General features: G+C 41.9%; 1 protein-coding gene across 1 annotated transcript in view; it reads left to right on the top strand.

Annotated features, from left to right (window-relative positions):
• The window catches only part of LOC132816355 (ETS-related transcription factor Elf-1-like), a 141177-nt gene that overhangs the window by 11136 nt on the left and 112648 nt on the right, over nt 1–17393 (top strand). The gene's annotated exons all lie outside the window — the stretch shown is intronic.

The following is a 17393-nucleotide window of genomic DNA, read 5'->3' as shown; positions in this document are numbered from 1 at the left end:
CCTTTCTCTTATTTGAACCATGCTGTTGTGGGACAGAGTGGAAGAGTGTGGTAAAAGCACAGCCGGTCAGGCAGCATCCGAGGAGCAGGAGAGTTGACGTTTCGAGCATAAGCTCTTCATCTTCCTGACAAAGAGCTCATGACTGAAACGTCGATTCTTCCGCTCCTCGGATGCTGCCTGACTGGCTGTGCTTTTCCAGCACCACACTATTTGACTCTAATTTCCAGCATCTGCAGCCCTCACTTTCTTCCTATTATGGGAGAGACCTATTATTGCATGCCTCCACTACTAGTTGGTGCTTCACAAGCCCTGTGATCCTTCCACTTGTGTTAACAACAATTCCAATGTTTTGGGGTAAATTTTAGCTTGCTGCAGAATTTCACAATTTGCAGGGGCCAGTGGCCACTCTGTCTCTGTAACCCAGAGTCATTTGCCATTAGTGCTTTTAGCTGCAGGGATATGACCTGATTTTTTTTTGGATCCCACTGATGTCAGGGCACATTGCTCGGTTTAAAATGTTAAAGTAGGCAGAAATTATTTCTCTTGGTGGCGGAGGCGGAGTGTAAACTTATCAAGTAAACAAAATCAGGAATTTCTTTTATAAACAAAGAGTCAATCAGAAATTAAGAAGTCTCTTTTCCCCCAAATAGGGTGCCACAGTGGCTCAGCACTGCTGCCTCACAGCACCAGGGACTTGAGTTCAATCCTACCCTTGCGTGACAGTGCAAACTGAACAAAGACATTTTCCTCTTTGGCTACAAGGGTTTCCTCCAGGTGCTCCGGTTTCCTCCCGCAGTCTAAAGATGTGCAGGTTAGGTGAATAGGCCATGCTAAATTGCCCGTAGTGTTCAGGGATGTGTAGACGAGGTGAATTAGCCATGGGAAATGCAGGGATAGGGTGGGGGAGGTGGGATGCGCTTCGCTTCCACATTGTAGATTGTATGAAATGTGAATTCTGAAGCAATTTCAAATCTATAACAAGGAAGAGTGATTCGAGTGCAGGTAAGATACAAGCTGTTTAAATGGTAGAACAGACTTGAGTGATTGAATGGGCTACTGCTCTTGATTAATGTTCCTGTTTGAGCTGGAATACTGCTCTATCTGTCTTCCTTTCAGAATTATGTAATTTGTTTAGAGCTGGGCTTTAACCTAAAGTACAAGTGAATCAGCAAGTTCCCTGAGCAATGCTTTATGGTATCATCTGGTAAAGTCTTAAATTAGATTCATTGATTAGTAAGGAATAAGATTAATGATTCGCTGTCAGGATGGAGCAGTGGTTGAGTAAATTAATTTATGCACTATATCCCATTCCAGTTATTCTTTTATAAATGTAATGGGAAATTCTTAAGCATCTCCATTAATAATGTTTTAATTAATTTATGGGTGCATTATCTTCTCATCAATACTGACTGTTTATGAAGAAGGATTAAGCATAATGAGCTGAATTTTACCAAAAATCAACAGGTATCCATCTCTGGGAGTTTTGTGGTGGGTTTCTCTCCATGAGCTGGAGCATGTTGTCTTAGTTCTCTGCTGCTCACCTCATTATGTATGCACTGCATGTCTATAGTGCTGCATTTGCTCTATCTTGTGCTAGCCAGTATTACTCACCACTGCAGGGACTTCCTGGGCTTCCATCACTGATTTAAACCCTAGCTATGCACCAGCACAAGCTGACAACCACAAGCGGCCTTTCCCAGTGCAAATGGTCTGAGTGTAACAGAAGAGAAAACCTACTGAGGGCTCAAGTGACACTTTATTGCGAACAGAAGTTCACACTTGTAAATGTATTTTTATTACCTTACATTAATCACCTGGTTTTCTGACTGTCATAATTACAGCTAAAAGATCCAGCTCCGCTGTGCTCATTGCCAAACTATATTCGAACCTTGTCTCAGAGAATGCTACTCTTTCCTTCACACCCACGATAATGTAAGTTAAAAATCACACAACACCAGGTTATTGTCCAACAGGTTTATTTGGGAGTACTAGCCTTTGGAGCGCTGCTCCTTCATCAGGTAACTAGTGGGGCAGGATCATAAGACACAGAATTTATAGCAAAAGATCATAGCACTCCGAAAGCAAGTACATCCAAAACATTATAAATCTTTTATTATAAATTCTGTGACTTATGATGCTGCCCCCTAGTTACCTGATGAAGAAACAGCACTCTGAAAGCTAGTACTCCCAATTAAACCTGTTGGACTATAACCTGGTGTTGTGTGATTTTTAACTCTTGTCCACTCCAGTCCAACACCAGCTCCTCCACATCATGACTATTATGTAAGGCCTAGTTGTTCAATGCGGGAGCATTGTCTTTCAAAGCTTACAAAAGCTGAAAGTGTTAACTTCTATTAAAAACAGGGGGAAAAACCCTTCATTTGTTTGTAGGAATGAACAGGGGCTACTTGCTTTTTGATGCTATAACTTACAGTCAATAACTGATCATTTAATTCTGATCAATAGGAACCAGGCATCAGTGAAGTCCTACCTGGTTTTGATGCATTGCTCTGCACCACACTGTCATGGTGAAGGTGATGTTCTTCCTGATCAATGTCCTCATCTTCCTCCTTGGAAGCTGTTCTCCCAGCACTTCAACATCCATCACACCCTTCCCTTTGCTTACTCCAGTTGTGCACAAATAAAAGGATTATGCGACATGCATTCTCCTGGACTTTACTGCGAGTTTCCCTTCCACCCCCCCACCCACTGAGGCTGATCCAAACATCAGCATGTTCTCAACGTGTAGCATATCAACTTCTCCATAGTGGGCCTGGTGGAAGACTAGGCTGTATTGTATCTACACTTGGCCTCAGTCCATTGTGGGGGGTTGTGTATTGAAGTCATCGACCATGGTTGCAGAGAGTAGCCCTTGTGTCCCACTAACCAACCTTGTAAGTCATCCCACCCTTAAAATGATTTGATTCATCGTTGTCACATATGCTGAAATACAATGAAAAGTGTTGTATGTGTGCTCTACAGGCAGATCGAACGATAAAAAGTATATCAGGGTAGCAGAACAGAGTGCAGAATATAGTCTTTCACCTGCAGAAATGGTGCATACAGAGAGAGAGAGAGAGAGATCAACATTAATATTTGAGAGGTCTCTTCAAAAGTCTGATAACAGCAGGAAGGAAGCTGTTCTTGAATTTATTCATATGTGTGTACAAAGTTTTGTATCTTCAGCCTTATGAAAGAGGGTGAAAGAGAGTATAAGCTGGGAGGGGTTGTTGATGATGTTGGCTGCTTTCCTGAGGCAGTGGGAAGTGTAGATGGAATCAGTGGATGGGAGGCTGGTTTGTGTGATGGACTGAGCTGTGTTCATGACACTCAAGGATATAGGCATCTGGGTGGGTTCCAAGCTCTATGCTGCAGACCTGTGACGTGGTAGTGATGTAAAGTGATAGACTGAAACTCTTTTCAGGCAGGTTATAAAATAGTATTTTCTAAGCTTTGCTCTGGGAGAAACCAGCTCGCTCCTGGGCTACAGTACTGCACTTGTCCTGGGGAAACGAGATACAACAATCTGATCTGACATTTCTGGGACTTGATGTTTGAGAGAGCTGATACACGTGCCCAGTGTGTCCTTGGAAACAGCCATTACCTATAGTTACAGCTCTCACCTTTGATAGCAATGGGAGTGTGTGGTAACCCAGCATGCCTTGCTGCAGCAGATGACAGCTTTGTAACAATGTCCCAGGAATTCTTCAGGCTGTGGTCGCAATGCACTTCACTCATCTATACTAGGCCTCCTCTGCCACCACTTCATGAACGGATCATCAGCAGCGATTTCTTCATGTTGAGGCTGTTCATGCTGCTCCTGGGGTTGCTGATTGATTGTACTTGATCTTCAGTGATTTCTTTAGGCCTTCCCTGCATCCTGACCACAGTGACAATAACCTCTGCTGTGGCTTGAGCCATTAGTTACGGTCCTCAATGAACCTGTGTGGGAAATATCAGAAAACAAAACGATCCCTTCAGTAATGTGACCTTTCAGAATCTGCATGGATCACCACTAAGAGTTTAGTGTGGTTCTTAATATGGTGGAATACGTGGTCTGAGCAGGAAGGACTTGGAATGCCTTTTACAAGGACCTTTGCCATTGTTGATGTTGTTCGGGGGAATTTGCATCAATCATGCTGCTCAAATATAGTGGAGATTGTAAGTGATCCAGGATTACGAAAAGCATGCCTCCCTCTAACATATCATCAAACACAGGTAGCATCGCTTTGTGTATTTGCAAATATTTACAACTCAAGGTGATTGAAAATCCGCTCCACCCCCTTGTTTAGCCTCAGAGTCTTGGATTGTCTTTGGGAATTGTGGCCCACAGGTGACATAATTTAAGATAATCTGCCTGTGGTTACTCCAGCTTTGCTGAGATAATGAGGACTGGCTGACTTGGAAGCATTTCTGCGATGAGAGCCAAGGTTGAATAGCAAAGTGTTGCAACTACTAGATGTGCAGAAGTAATGGCTGGTGATTGCGAACTGATTCAGAAAATTGAACCATTCTTCTCTCACCGTGATAAATTTGAAAGTGACTTGTGCAGCTGAGAATGCCCCTCTGTTGGGAAGGGAAAGTCCTGAAGGTGGAGGTGAGAATTGACGACCTAAACGTTTTCATGGAAACCTAAGTGAAACACATGCTGCAAATTGTGAAGTAAGTCCATGGAATTCATTGGGATTTGGAAGAATGAATCTGAAAAGGGAACATAAAAATGAAATACCATGGATTAAATGGTAGCTTTGTCTGTAAGAGAAACTGAAGGTGAACGCTGCTGTAAGTGTAGGTACAGTTGGTTAGGTGAGAGGGATTAAAGCTTTTGTCTAAATTAATGATAATCTTTGTTTCCATTGATGCAACCAAACCCATAACTATACAAAAATATTCAGAGGCTACTTTGCTGAAGAAGAATTTAACTTTCCCTCCGCATTGAAAGCCAAGGTGTTGATAAATGGAGAGTATATTGCAGTTCTGTTGGATTAAAGTCAAACTGAAGAGTTACATCTTGTCTGGACTAGCAGTGGCCAGAGTAGTTAAGAACTTAGCTGTGGACAGAGTTGATTTATTTCAGGGGAATGTTCTCACTGGATTGAAAGTTTATAGCTTAATCTGTAATTACAAAGTCCAACTCTGAGTAAAGACACCAAACCGTTTGTAAACATGGGTAGCAGTTATTTTTCCATTGTGTGGTGACAGGAACAAACTGTCTACCACCAGAGGGACATTACAATAATATCACCAGCAGATGTTAACGTGGCCAAAGCCCTCTTTATGAATGAGGATAATTCAAAAGAAATATTGGGAATGGTTTTCTTAATTGAGGCTTAAGAAGCAGAACCAGATTTATATGTGTTAGCACAGACTGCTCACTCTGAAGTTCAGGCTCAGTGAGCCCAGAATGTCATTACATGTAAAAACTAATAAGGAATTGGAGACTCCCAAGGATCTGCAGATGAAGAATGGATGATTGTTCACTGAATAATGGCACCACCCAGGTACTGTAAGGAGACATTTGTGAGTGGCATGTCAAATTCCTACACTGGGACATTGTAGGAATATGGAAAACACAAGCATTGATAAATAGGTATTTTACGGAACCAAAATTTTGTGAAGTGCAATTCTGTAAAGCATGTTAGGTAGTAAGAAAGTATTGACGTAATTAAACTGGCACCTTTGACACCCATAGCACATTTTTCAGCTCAGCGTTAGTAGATTTTGTCAGATTATTACTGAGGGAAAGCAGGACATCAGCAAATCCTGACAATTATGGATATAACCATATGTTTTCAGAAACTATACCTTTTAATGACGATTTCAGCTAAGGTTGCAGCAGTAACAATAACTAGTTGTTTTTATTGCTCACTATGGCCTACCAATTGAAACAGAACCTTGACCAGATTGTAACTTCATGTTTTTCAAGACATTATCAGCAGTTTGTTAAAAAGCAATTGAAGTTAACTGGATATTATCCACAAACTCAGAACTTTGGAGAGATACCATCCAACACCCAAAACCATGACTAAGGTGTTTGTCAAAAATACCCAGAGGATTAAGACCATAAGACATAGGAATGGAAGTAGGTCATTTGGCCCATCGAGTCCACTCGGCCATTTAATCATGGCTGATGGGCATTTCAACTCCCTTACCAGCATTCTCCCTATAGCCCTTAATTCCTTGTGACATCAAGAATTTATCAATCTCAGCCTTGAAGACATTTAGCGTCCCGGCCTCCACTGCACTCCGTGACCATGAATTCCACAGGCCCACCACCCTCTGGCTGAAGAAATGTCTCCGCATTTCTGTTCTCAATTTACCCCCTCTAATTCTAAGGCTGTGCCTAGGGGTCCTAGTTTTTTCGCCTAATGGAAACAATTTCTTAGCGTCCACCCTTTCCAAGCCATGTATTATCTTGTAAGTTTCTATTAGATCTCCCCTTCACCTTCTAAACTCCAATGAATACAATCCCAGGATCCTCAGCCGTTCCTCGTTTGTTAGACCTGCCATTCCAGGGATCATCCGTGTGGATCTCTGCTGGACACGCTCCCGTGCCAGTATATCCCTCCTGAGGTGTGGGGCCCAAAACTGGACACAGTACTCCAAATGGGGCCTAACCAGAGTTTTATAAAGGCTCAGCAGCGCATCGCTGCTTTTATATTCCAACCCTCTTGAGATAAGTGACAACATTGCATTTGCTTTCTTAATCACGGATTCAACCTGCATGTTTACCTTTAGAGAATCCTTGACTAGCACTCCCAGATCCCTTTGTACTTTTGCTTTATGAACTTTCTCACTGTTTAGAAAGTAGTCCAGGCTTGTATTCTTTTTTTCCAAAGTGCAAGACCTCACATTGAATTTCATCAGCCATTTCCTGAACCACTCTCCCAAACTGTCTAGATCCTTCTGCAGCCTCCCCACTTCCTCAGTACTAGCTGCCTGTCCACCTAACTTCGTATCATTGGGACACAAGATTAAATTTCTGAGTACTTGCTGCCTGGGTATACTCCAGTTGAATTAACTTGCAGTCTTGAGATAAGAGATCCATTCAAATCAACTGAGGAAAACCTTCTGAACACAAAATTATGTGAATCCTCCATGCCAAAGGACATATCCATCTTTCTAAGAAGACTCTTGGGAGCAAGGAACGTAGCAAGAATGTTTCAAGTGGCTGAGGAAATATTGGCTTTGCAGGCTGATGATTTGGAAGCGAGATTCAGTAGCCCATTGTTGGACTGTAAAGCGACTTATTTGATAGATAATCCTGATCACCGGAAAAAGAATTGCTTCTGTCATGAATATCATAAAACAATGTCATCTCAGTGAAGAGAATAAGGATCTGGATGTAGATTGGTTCATTTCATGAACCTTCCTGCTCAGTGAGCAAACCTATATCCAGAACCTCAACCTGAGCCACATATCTTGCTAAGAGAATAAAGTGAAAATGAGGACTGCTGATGCTGGAGATCAGAGCTGAAAATGTGTTGCTGGAAAAGCGCAGCAGGTCAGGCAGTATCCAAGGAGCAGGAGAATCGACCGTTTTGGGCATGAGCCCTTCTTCAGGAAACGTCAATTCTCCTGCTCCTTGGATGCTGCCTGACCTGCTGTGCTTTTCCAGCAACACATTTACAGGTAAGAGAATAAGGTGTAAATGTATTATGGAGTTATACGACATGGACACAGAGCTGTCTGTGCTGACCTGGTATACTTAACTGAACTAGTCCCATTTGCCTGCATTTGGCCCGTACCCCTCTAAAATCTTGCTATTCAAGTACTCATTCAGCTGCCTTTTAAACGTTATAATTGTGCCAGCCTCCACCACTTCCTCTGGTGGCTCATTCCATACAAGCACCACCTTCTGGGTGAAAAAATTGCCTCTCTGGTCCCTTTTAAATCTTCTCTCACTTCAAACCTATGCTGTCTAGTTTTGGACAGCCCCACCCTGGGGAAAAGACCTTGGCTATTCATTCTGTGCATGAATCTCATGATCTTATAAAGCTCTATAAGGTCACCCTTCAGCCTCTGACGGTCCAGGGATAAAAGCCTCAGCCTGTTCAACCTTTCTCTATAGCTCAACCTCCCCAGTCTTGGCAACATCCTTGCAAATCTTTTCTGCACCTTTTCAAATTTAACAAATGCTCCCTGTATCAGGGAAGGTCACAATCAAAGATGAGCCATCCATTTTGCTATCAATAAAAGGATTCTCATTGAGTGCTCGGAGCCAGCAAACTAACAGGACAATAGCTAACAGCAAACAGAAAAACTGTCTCACTCCAAATACTGTGAACCATCCACCACAAAGAAGACAATGATTTTGATTAACTCAAGCCAAGAATCCCAACAGCAATGATCAATGTTCCACCATTTACTCTTCACACCATTCACAGAGACTCGTCGATATATCTATTAATGTTTACATTTCTTAGTCCTATCCTGTGTGTATGTGTGTTGCGTTTATTATTAATTTTTGTGTTCAATATTAAATGAACTCTCTTGGCTCAAGAAATCCTGATTTAATTGATTTCTTTTAAAATATAATTGAATCTGGCCTGAGGGGAAGGAATCCTGTTCCACATGAACTTTACTGTGACTATCCAAGGGGGTGGGTGAGCAAAGAAGGGATGCCCGTCTTCCCCTATCTCCCCTGGGAGTTTCATGGTTATAATTTCGGTTGTGTTAGCACAGCAGAGTTTTTTTTTAGCCTCCCTTGCTTTTTGCACAGTATGTAAATTCCAAGGAAGAAATCTAAAGCTGAACGTGCTATACTTCTGTACAGCAGTCGAGGAACTCCTTTTAACTCATTGTGTACAACTCATTAATCATTCAAATATGTCTAATAAGTAAACAAGAGTAACCTCTGTGACTTATTAGCTATCCTTGTTGTTTCCAGTTGCCCAGGTTACTTCTCACGAGGGAATTTAAGAGGGGAATAATATACAAGTTTTTAAGAGGTGTTTCAGACTGAATATTTTAAAATTGTCTTTTCACATCCAATTACATCTGCAGCTGCTGAAAGGGGTACACATGTAACTGTCAACAAATTACTGTTTGAAAACTATGCCAGAAGTACGTGAAGATTTACTTTGATTTCTAGGCTTTTTGCAAAACAGTGTGGAGGGTAATTAGTATCTGGCAAGATTTCCTGATTAGAGGTTTATTTACTTGAGCATGTACAGAGCCTGAAAATGTCAAATTGTTTCTTGTGGTGAATATAGAAGCTGTGAAAACTGTTCTTCACCAAAAGCAGCACAGATACTGTTGGTGGTCTAACTGACAGGAAGTGAAAGCATAGAGGTAATATGAGTGGCAAACATGTACTCCCAGCATTTACACTTTTGAAAATGCAGCTTGCTATATTTAGGAACTGTTAAACCCCTCCTGTTGATCGCTTACAATGTGATCTTCAGCTGCTATAGCTTTTACTAATCCGAGAACAGCGTTGGCCCTGTTGCTACTAGACAACATGGTACGGTCCGTCATAATAGCTACTATATCAAGTTTGTACACAAGTACTCTGTATAAATTACTATGTGTAAGTAGCCGTACAATTCAATATTTTCTTCTCATGCATGTTGGAAAATTTCATCAATGTGGTACTGTTATATGCAGTAACATTCTTTATCATGGCAATGTTGCCCTGTTTAAACAAAATCTGTACTGGAAATGTTCTCATTAAAGATTCCCAGCAGAAAGGACTAACTTTTATTGTCATTTGTCTTGTTCTTATTAAATTCCAAAGCCATTCACGGCCACTGGGTGGTCTTAAGGTGTAAGCCCTGTGACTGTATATTGAATTGAATGGTTTTATTGTCACTTGCAATTAACAAATAATTGCGGTGAAAAGTGTCATATATCATCATGCTCGTGCACAATTTTATTTATACAAGATATTAAGATGAGATTTTAATTAAGCTATAAGACTTAAATGTAAGCAAAAACAGAGGGGTCTGCACAGCGGGCCCAGACCCACCAGTGCCTCCACAGTCCGTTCCACGAATACCAATTCCGCATTGGTACACCAATACATTGCTGCAGCTGAAGCCCAATATTTCCAATCCCGACCGTAGATGTTGCCTTCTCTGCCCTCCTCACTGAGATGCCCATTCTACCACCACTTCACAGCCACTGACACTGGACCCAACCAATGTTCAAGTCACCAATCCTCAGGCCCCATCTTTCACCACTGGGCCTACCTCAGCGACAGTGCCACTGCCAATGCCAGGTCCTGTGCTCACCCCTCTGTTGCCACCTTACTGGAATCTTCCATCACGAGTCAGTGCTGGGCACTGTTGCTGCAATTGAGCTCTTCACAGGAGATAAGTACAGGATGAAAAAGAGAGAGAGAGAAAAAAGGGGAAAAGAAAAGCAGATGGCTAGGCAAACCCAGCAACTTGGAAACTCTAAATTCTTCCAAATGATGAAAATTGTTAGCTAATTACTTTTTGATGGTATTGATGGAGGGATGAAAGTTGATTTGGAATGCAGGGAGAAAGAGCTTCTCTTTTTGTTGAAGATGATTCAAGGGATTTTCTTTTTTTAATATCTCCTTCCTCCATTTACTGCTCCCAGCCCCTGACCTCATTCAGCAGACAAGACCTCGGGATGTTCTTACCTTTCTTTGGAGATAACTTCCCAGATATCATCATTCAGCTGCATGTTTTTTACATGAATAACAGACAAACCACAGCTCCATAATGAGAATTGCTATCTCCAAGGGTTTTCAAACATTGCCATCAGTTTTTCCCTCATGGGCAGCTAAATCTATAACTTGGCGCAACTGACATGGCAGCAGTTTGTCCTCCTGTTCAGGTGCCTGATGACAATGTGGTCCTTGGCACGTTCTTTGTTGAGTTCCCTTTTCAGACTCTTCCTTAAAAGCTCCACCAAGTCCCATCGGTTTCCTTCAAATCTTCCATCATTCTGAATGAATCCATCTTGCCTTGTTACAGTCTGATTTTTTTTTATTTCCCCTCCTTGTTTCCTTCCCTGTTCTAAGGAGGGGATCTTGGGGAATTCCCAGCGATACACTTCTTACCCTGGTTCCTTGATTTCCTTTCACGCTCCCATTTTTCATTAACTTTGTGATGGTGGTGTAAAAGAAGGGTTTAGTTTTATGGATCAGTTCAAAACCATCAACCCTGCATGCCTTTGGACTTCAACGTGGATACTTATCACCGAAGAATAATCCCTTTAAGAGCTTCATGTGTCTTTTCAGCTTCTGAAAATCATCCACTCTGTCAAAATTACCTCTTCAAATTCTACGTAGGTTTGCCCAGCCTGTTTCCTTATGTTTCTGAACTTTTGCCAATATGCCTTGGCACTAACTTCTATGCAGCTAGTGTAGTTTATTTTTAAGCCATTCTCCCGAGGCAAGTCTGCTGACAATGAAGTGTAAATTTACTGTGCTTTACCCAAGTTACTCTGGATGTGTTTGGCTAGCCGCTGCCTTTTACCTCATTCACTTGTCTCAGTAAAGCAGATGCTGGAGATCTGAAACAAACCAGAAATCGCAGGAGAAACTCACCAATTCAAACCACTAACTCTGCTTTCTTCCCACAGCTACTGCCGGATCTGCTGAGTTTCTCCAGTGATTTGTGTTTCTTTTGTCTCATTGTTTTCACAAAGAATCTGCAGAATGCCTCTGGGATCTCTTCCTCAAATTTTGTGCCTGTATAAATGTAAACATTTCCCTATTGGACTTCAAGTTTCAAATTCTCCCCAGCGGAACCTGTATCAAGATTTTTTTCAAACTGCATTATTTTAAGCTTATATTCATGTTTCCTCACTCTTTCTTTTTGTGATTTGAATTTTTGTTTTCTCAATGCTCTTCCCTTTTCCTTTGTCTCTTTCGGTTGCTTGGAATTCCTTCTCTTCCTTTTTTTTCTGTGTCTCCATACTCAACTATTTTATCAGTTTTATCTTTTCTTCACGCTCAAGTTAAGTCCTACTTAATTTCATTACGTCGCTACTCCTTATGTTTGTACTAAACCCAAGTACCAGTTAAGTTTAGTTGGTTCATTCTTCCAAGCTCTGTCAGGCAACATTACCTCAAGTTTACCTGCCAATTTAATCAGCTTGGGTTTTGAAAGCTCACTTCAGACTATCTGGCTCAACTCTGCCATCTGCAGGAAATCCTTTGCATTTCCAGTGCCATTTCCTAACTATGGTGCAGAACCTGGTGGTTTTCTTCACTTGTGTTCTACCACACCCAAACCTCCCACTTGTTTCAAAATGTCCGACGTTTGGTCACGCCTCACTGGGGTGAGCAAGCTGGTGCTCAATCCTCACTTGATATTGAGTCATCAGAGAATTTAAAAATGTCTATATTGGAAGTACACATAATCCCCATTTTTCTATTAAAGGGGCCTAGGTTAAATGGAAATATGGACCAGATCTCTCTACTTAACAAAACTGTTATTTATTTTTAAATAATCTTAACCATAGGTAAACAACTTGAATGTTGACAAGTAATTTTACTAGTAAAAACTCTAACCCCCTTCAAAAACTCCTCTACACACACATCCAGAGAGGGGCAGACATAAGAAAATGATCTTGTGCATGGAGGGGAAGAACGAGATCTGGATAAACAGTTCTGTAGTATCTCAGGATTCAATGGAGTGTTCTTTTTGGTTTCACAAGTCCTTCAGTTTTCTAATGTTCTCCATCAGGTTCTCTCACTTCTTCACTAGAGGTGCAGAGTGACTGGTTCACAAATGGTACAATCTCTGGCTTACTGACTAAAAGTGCCAGCTCGGAGGAAACAAAACAAACTGGTTCTTTTCAGGCTTTAGGTAATCTCCTGGAGAAAGAGCGAGACAGAGATGCCTTTTGGGGCAGTTGAAAAGGCCGGTGTTATCTGCCAGTATTGTTCGCATCCACAAGTTCTTCAGTTACCCAGGAGTCAATCTGAGTCGTTGTCAGGTTGATTGGTTTGTGGATTAGTGTCCAGTTCTGGATGCCAAACACCAATCAGCAACCTGTTGCCAGCTGAATCTCACCTTGTTATACAAAGCCCTGGAGCCGCCTGTCGAAACCAATCTTCCCCAACAACTTCATGAAAGCAGTGGTATAAACAGCACATGCAATTTCAGTAATTTGCCTTGTGGAAGTATAGCAGTTCCTTTTCCTAGTCCTTTTTGGAGCCTTTTTACAGTTCAGTTCAGTTAAAAAATAAAATAAGAAGATACAGTCTTGACAGTTGACAAATGAGAGCTACAGAGTAATCTTTAAGTCCAATTTGAAGTCTGTTTGACATCCAACAACTGCAATGTTAGCTAATGCGTGTTGGTGAATCATGTCTGCGATTTCTTCAAGAAAAGTGGTTTCCTGTGTAGGGCTTCCTTTTATATGCACTTGTTCTGTGCTTCATAAACACACCCACGTTTGTTAGCAAGCCACTGGTTTATAACATTGCTGCAGCCGTAGCTATTGGCACTTTGGGCAGGGCTGCCTTCTGGCCTGTGGATCTTCTCCATCGCACCATGAAGACATTGACAGTCAGCATCTTTAATAGTCCAGGCTGTGGGAGCCTGGAGTTCATTACCCAAGGTGAAGTTCATGTCTCCTGTGGTGCTGTCTGTGCTTGTTGCTGGTTATTGTAGTGCTTGTGGCTTTCCTCAGCAATTCACATGCTTGGTCAGACAGGGACTCATTGTCTGCTGGTGCTGTTGCTGAAGTCCTCTTCAGACCTTTCCTTGTTGACCATTGCTGTTTTTCCGACACACTCCCTTGTCATTGCTTGTCACTGTGTAGGAGTAGAGCTTCATGGAGCCAAAGCCAGATGAGAACCAGGCACTGATCAAGCGCAAACCACTGACACGTCCTGGCTGCAACAACTGTACAGATGGGCTGTTATGGGATGGTGGTAATGTTCCTACCTCTGGACTAGGATATTCAAAAATAAATAAAAATGATAGAGGTATGGGAGACCAGGTCTTTGCTCGTGCCTCTTCCATTAGATCACAGAGTATTATGACTGGAGGTGGTCATGACGTCTCCTTATACATTCGCTCAGTAGCAATTGTTAAAGAATTGTTACAATTAACTCTTTACAGGTTGGTATTTAACCTTATGTGCCCTCTGTTTACTTCTGTCAGTAAGTGCCGTGTCATCTGTTAACCTCATGGTGGAGAACAGCCTTTGCTGATGGTAGAACCAACCAACTACTTGATCCCATGATCAAGTAGATTTCCATTGTCGCGGGCAGTTTCAATTTCATGGTGTGCGGTCAATCCAGGATTGATTTGTGCAATACCTCTTTTTCTCTTTTCACAATTGTCTTGGCTATTTTCAGATCATAGTGTTCTAGTGGTTGGACACAAACAGCTTTTTGTTTTGCTTCAGAAACAGATGTCATCACTGATGAAAAGATGTCAAGTTTGTCACATTGTAATGCTATTGATTGATTGTGAAACAGCATCTTCCAAACATCATTAATAATATTGGCATTCCTTGATAAGCATTTAAAAGTGTGGTACTAGAAAAGCACAGCAGGTCAGGCAGCATCCGAAGAACAGGAGAGTCAACGTTTCAGACATAAGCCTTTCATCAGGAATGCTGCCTGACCTGCTGTGCTTTTCCAATGCCACACTTTTTGACTCTGACTGTCCAACATCTGCTGTCCTCACTTTCTGTCATTTCTTAATAAGCGTTTGCTGAAACAATTGGTTCAGACTGATATGGAGCGATTAGGTACAGTGAAACGTTTTTTATTTTGTGCACAGTACAGGTAGATCATACCACACACAGTGCATTAGGGTAATAGAACAGAATGATGAATACAGCTACAGAGAAGGTGCACAGAGAGCGAGATCAACGTTAAATTTGAGAGGACCATTCAGGAGCCTAATGACACTGGTTAAAAAGCTGTTCTTCAATCTTTTGGTATGCGTGTTTAAGCTTACGTATCTCCTACCCGATGGAAGAGGTTGGAACAGGTTCAAACCGGGGTGGGAGGGCCTTTGATGATTTTGGCTGCCTTTACGAGGCAGTGAGAAGGGTAAAAGGAGTCAGTGGACGGAAGGTTGGCTTGCATGCAGTTCCTTACAGTCTTGGGCGGAGTAGATGCCTTACTAAGCCGCGATGCATCCAAATAGAATTCTTTCTATGATGCATCTAAAGAAATTGATAACAGTCTTTATGGACATGCCAAATTTTCTTAGCTGTTTGAGAAAGTAGAGGAGTTGTGCTTTCCTGACCATTACATTCATGTGGATGGACCAGGCAGGAATGCTACTATTAGGCATATTGTTTGTACCAGGGATCTTGATGTATGATTGGACATTATGTTTGGAGCTGTAATGTCTGCCCCTTTACTCTGCTGCTGAGAGCAAAGTGGTCAGGATCGCAATCTGTGCTGTAGGAGGTGGAAGTGTCAAGAACACCAGATAGGTTTCATCTTCTGGTGAGAATCAAGTTATTGATTTCAATAACAAGATCTTGGATAGCTCTGTGATACTTGTGTCATGCTGTTTGTCCTCAAATTATATTGGTAATTGTTATATATTGTATTATCTCTAAAGAGCTTGGAACTGATTATTACGTGGAAGATTTCTAGTGAACCACATTTGAGACTGCACTGAAATCATCAGTCTTTTTGCTTTAACTCACTCCTGAGATGTGGGTGTCGCTGGTTGGCCAGCATTTATTGTGCATCCCTAGTTGCCCTTGAGCTGCCTGACCTATTGTGCTTTTGCAGCACCACACTCTCTTGATTCTGACTCTCCAGCATCTGCAGTCCTCACTTTCTGTTGCGGTGGTGGTGATGAGATGCTCCCCACTTGCCTGGATGGTTGCAGCTTCAAAAACACAAGAAGCTTGACACTATCCAGGACAAAGCAGCCCACTTGATTGGCACTACATCCACTCCCTCAACCACTGACGCTCAGTAGCAGGAGCATTTACTATCTACAAGATGCACCGCAGAAATTCGCCAAAGATCCTCAGCATCGTCCAAACCCACAACCACTTCCATCTAGAAGCACAAGGGCAGCAAATGTATGGGAACACCACCAACTGCAAGTTCCCCTCCCAGCCTCTTATCATCCTGACTTGGAATTATATCGCCGTTCTTTCACCGTCACTGGGTCAAAATCCTGCAGCTCCCTCCCTCAGGACATTGTGGGTCAACCCACAGCAGGTAGACTACAGAGGTTCAAGAAGGCAGCTCACCCCCACCTTCTCAAGGGGCAACTAGGGACGGGCCATAAAACGCAGGCCAGCCAGTGACACGCAGATCCCACAAACGAATTAATGTTTTAAAAAGTGATGATTTCAAACATCTGTGTGTGGGAGGACAGAGCATAGCAGCAAGTGTGAATGAACCTCCAATATTGTTCACTTTTTTTTTCAAATTTGGGAAAATTGACTTGTGTTAGCGCCTGAAGGAAAACTGAGTGAATTTTCTAAAAGCAAATAAATGAAGCCTTAACTGACATAGCAATGGATACACAGCTACAGAACAAATTGGAATGTTATTGATGTTCTTGAAACATTTGAGAAGATTAAGCACAGTGCTGACTAACATTTAATCTTTTACTAAAGGCACGAACAGTGAACAGCAAGTCAGCGAAATCCTTGTGTGAACAGGTGACTGAGGAATAAATTTATTTCACGATTATTGCTGTTTGGAAAAGGCTGGTTTTGATATGACACACCTCTCCAAATGGGATCAGTCTGGCCCTTCCTGAAAACCGGTTGCAATGAAATCTAGACTCGAAACATTAGTGTGCTCTCTCTCCATGGATACTGCATAACCTGCTGTGATCTCCAGCATTTGTTGTTTGCAGTGCAGATTTCAGCATCTGCAGTAATTTGTTCCTACAATTAGCAAAACACAATCTCATCCCTAGTTTCCCTTGATGAAACCGCCACCTCATTGCTGGGCCCTTTCAATAATATTGAGGAGCAATTCAATAATTCACATTAAGGTGCAGTGGTAATGGAGATCTTGTTGTGAAGGCTGAGCTGTCAAACAGACAGGCACAAACCAATCTAAGTGCTGCTGACATGGGATATGTTGGCAAACTGGTGTTGTGCTTGCACAATATTCAATAATTTCCTGATGAAGGGCTTTTGCCTGAAATGTTGATTCTCCTGCTCCTCAGATGCTGCCTGACCTGCTGTGCTTTTCCAGCACCCCAAACTCTCAACTCCCGATTTCCAGCATCTGCAGTCCTCACTTTTTCCTTTCAATAATACCCCCACCTGAACAATTAAACTGAGAAAGTAAAAGGAGCATTTATAAAAATGTGGCACCTAAATCTGTAAGAAACCTGGAGAATAAGTCTAAAGCCTTTGTATTCGATACTTTTCGATATCATACTTTTTATAATGCGGTATTTGAAGAGCTACCTGATTGAATCGTAATATTTAAGGTGCAGTGGTAAAGGAGA

This window comes from Hemiscyllium ocellatum, chromosome 6 (genome assembly GCF_020745735.1).
Source record: "Hemiscyllium ocellatum isolate sHemOce1 chromosome 6, sHemOce1.pat.X.cur, whole genome shotgun sequence".
Taxonomy (NCBI): Eukaryota; Metazoa; Chordata; class Chondrichthyes; order Orectolobiformes; family Hemiscylliidae; genus Hemiscyllium; species Hemiscyllium ocellatum.
This window is presented reverse-complemented; position numbering and strand designations above follow the sequence as displayed.